Below are 3,765 nucleotides of genomic sequence, written 5' to 3' on the forward strand. Positions count from 1 at the left end.
TAGACAGCGTGCACAATCCCCGTTTGAGCAGTTACCTTCATCCCCGATTGCTCTGCTTGGCTGACACAGGGAATTACGCTGCTCCTCTGTCCCATTCAATTGGGTTAGGAAATGTGTAGTCATACACCTCTCTCTGTTATTGACGCATGATCGAGAGTTAAGTTGGGGCTGAGAATCCTCACTACAAGCTTGTCGTTGCACATAGACTGTCCTGATATCATTTAAAGAACAGAGACCCCTTCCTGAGTTTCATATAAATACATTGGAAGTGTCATTCTCTCTTGTTGCTTCTTAGCTCATGAAAGAGTCACATCTAGAGTTCTGCTGCCTTGGCTGCAAGAAGGGTAGTGAAGAGCTGAAATTGTCACCGAAGCCCACAGTGATGCATTTTTGGTTGCTAAAAAAGAAGGCACATAAAATATGGAAAATATTGTCTGACCCGACAATTCAATTCTATTTAAGAAACAGAAAATGTACTGGATAATATATGCAGACACCTCTGTCATGAAGCCTCATATGGTTTCACACCCAATTATGTGTGACCACCTTTGGTTACCATAGCAATTCTCTCTTAATTAGAAACTCACCCTCTGCTCGTGGCCTGTTTGTGCTAAAGCATGAAATTCTGCTACATGCTTAGGCACTTTATTTATTTGTTTATATATTGACCATGACTTACTGGGTCAAATGACTTCTTTATGCAGTAGTACTCTTTGATTCAAACATTGATTGGACTTGTAAAATTCTTCAGTGCATCCTTGACCCACTTTCAGTCTGTGTATGATGGGCAGGCAACACCAAGAGAGAAGGCAGTGGTGTTGGAGGTGTTAATATAAGTAATGATATGATCAGTACAGTGGAGGCAGCTCACAGGAGGAGGACTCTGTGAAACTTTCAGCCTGTGTTCAGGCACAAGTTGTTTTTATAACAATTCCAAAAGAAAGGAGTCTCTGCCCATATAAAAGTATTTGAAAATGTATGCAGTTGGCTATATTTGTGTCCACCATAGGGTGTACAAAAAGCACCACAGAGTGTTTGGATGACAGACATAAGGGATTTATTCACGATCTTATAAAAATAAGAAGAGGGGGGTGAGAACAAGTTATCTGCTATGTTGAAGTCAATTCTAAAAGTTGGGCATCAGATCAGTGCTTGGGGCACAAGCTCAAAAGGAAAGGCTACAATCCTAAGCGTGCCCTCCGGTAATTCTGGGGAGAACAGAATTCAGTCCAAGACTGTGGAATCACAAATCTCTATGGTTTCTGATCTAAGTGAAGAACCTCAAAGTACAAACACCTCTTTCTAACACAAAACAAATCCCTCCCTAAACAAAGTGCTACAGCACAGATGATTTATTTTGGGGGAACAGGACAAGAATAAAACGCAATTCAGAAATGTACTCGGATAAAGCCAATATAAGAACTTGCTTAGCAGAACAAAACAGAAAAGTATAAAACAGAATTAATTCATGCATTACAAGGTCCAGAGAGATTGGTTTTGAACTTCTGGTCCACTTTTAGCATTTACTTACAGCATTCAAGGAATCCAATCCTTTAGTTTTTAATCTGAAGTTCTTGGGCCATAAGAGGTTCAAGATTGCACTTTGAAATTGTATTTGACATAAGATACAAGAGGACTGAGAGAGAGAACAAGAAACATTCATCTTAAAACAAAATATTACCCCATCTGCTGTCTTTGACAAAGATCTCTTTTGTATGTCATGACATACAATGAGAGAGGCTAGCTTTAGCCTTTATGTAAACTCATCAGCCAGGTTCAGGGCCAATGCAATGTGGAGGAATTTTCACTTACTGTATGATAGTAAATATATAAATGCTAGTATCGTATCTTACTGATATATATCATGCTGGATAGCAGTGGCAAGAGCAATTTTACTTTTTACCATATAGGATATTGCACTGTGCCTCCGGATTCTTGTTTAATATACATTTTTGGTTACTGCTCACAAATGCCACTGTTACACATGAGCAGGACCAGACAAACAACAGCAAAAGAAATCCAAACCAGCTTCAGCTTTCTGGTCACTTTATGGAGGTTAGGAGACATCAGCCAAGTGGTATCTAAGCTCTCTCAACTTTTATTTTTTTATTTAATGCTTCTCCTAGCAGAGGCTTAGATCTGATGCTGGATTCATAACAGAAATGCAATTGTTACTTTTTTTGAGCATGCCTGGCATAGACACAAATGGTGTTTTTAGTCTAAGCTGTCTGAAAGCATTCCTTAAACAAGTAATAAATAGTTCTTAAGAAGCACAAGTAAATTGGGCAAGAGGCATGAATCTTTAATTACAATTTCAGCCTTAACAATTGTTCCTGAGTCAGTTGTACAGCATTATTACCGTAAGAAAACCAGCCTATTTCAAAATCTAATGTCACAGTGCAATTGATTAAGGTAAAGAGAGATTATCCAGCAGTCAAAAGCTTAACTGTCTACTAAGGAGAGCAGTCAGCGTGTATACACGTAAGTTTGCCAACATTCCCAGTATAAAACAAATGACTCGTTATATGGTATCTCTGTTGTGCCTGGATTCTGATTTTCTGTGAGTCATCTCTTGATTTACTGAAATAGCATAAGATGAGTAAGAGAGTCAAATTATAGGGGAAAAAAGTCTGCGAGCTGCATAACGTCCAACACTTACAGAGAAGAATGATTATACAACTTCTCTCTGCTCTTTATTGGCTCTCAATTTCACATCAGGTCCCTCCTGCCATTGGATTTTTCCTACAGGGAGGAGTTTTAGAAGAACCTCATGAATAACCAAGATCAGTCTTCAGTACCACAGTCTTTCTCCTTTCTGATTACCCTTCTCTATTAAATTTGTATTCATCTGTAACTGCAAAAATTGCATCACATGTAACAATGTAAAGGCATACAGCACATCTATATAATGAAGGGGATAAAAGCAGTTCTCTATTACAACCACATTAAGTTGGGATTGGATTTTGCATCATGAATTATTATCTTATTGCACATATTGCTAAACAGCAATGTAATGTTCCATTTAGATGTATCTGAGCTGGAATGTGAGTGAATTTTAAGCAATTGAATAAGGGAAGAGAAGGGTGAAAGAGGAGGAGGGAGCATGTCTAATGTTTTTAGTTTTTTAGGTTGTCTTCAATGTATAGCATCCTACAATTGCCATACAGAAGTTTTTCACTCAGAGAGGTAAAAAACCATGCAGTACATTTGACTATAGCTGTCATCAGGGACAGTTTGAAAAATCCTTAATTGTGACATTCAGGAAAAGAAATAGGATCAGTGTCCCACAGAGAAGTGTCAAACATGAGAATCCTCCGGCTGTGCAAGGGCCGACCACATACAGAAGCAGCATAAAGCCGTACTACAGAGATATATTCTTAAGGGTGAATCTTTTCCTCGAGACTCATTCTTTTTAAATTATTTAGAGTATAACAATCATCAATAAAATATCAAATAAGTTAGCTGCTCAAGAAGAGAACTAAATGGTAAAGCTAAGGTTGTAGTTTTATAGTATTTAGTTCAAGATAAGCTAATGTGAAAATTAATTTTTTTAAATAACAGTTAATAATTTACCTTTGCTTTGGTTTGTAAAATCTTTGTCTATTTGTGTTTCAACTGATCATTGTTACATAACTGTTCCCCATGGTCTATGAAAATCAGGTTCAGTCCGAGGTTAAACTGTACCTTGTCAAAGCAGGGATGTGACCCACTATGAACGACTCAGATGACTCCATTTGTTTTCCTGCTTTGTAAATCTTTTGACTC

The sequence above is a fragment of the Rissa tridactyla genome, chromosome 8 (assembly GCF_028500815.1).
Source record: "Rissa tridactyla isolate bRisTri1 chromosome 8, bRisTri1.patW.cur.20221130, whole genome shotgun sequence".
Taxonomy (NCBI): Eukaryota; Metazoa; Chordata; class Aves; order Charadriiformes; family Laridae; genus Rissa; species Rissa tridactyla.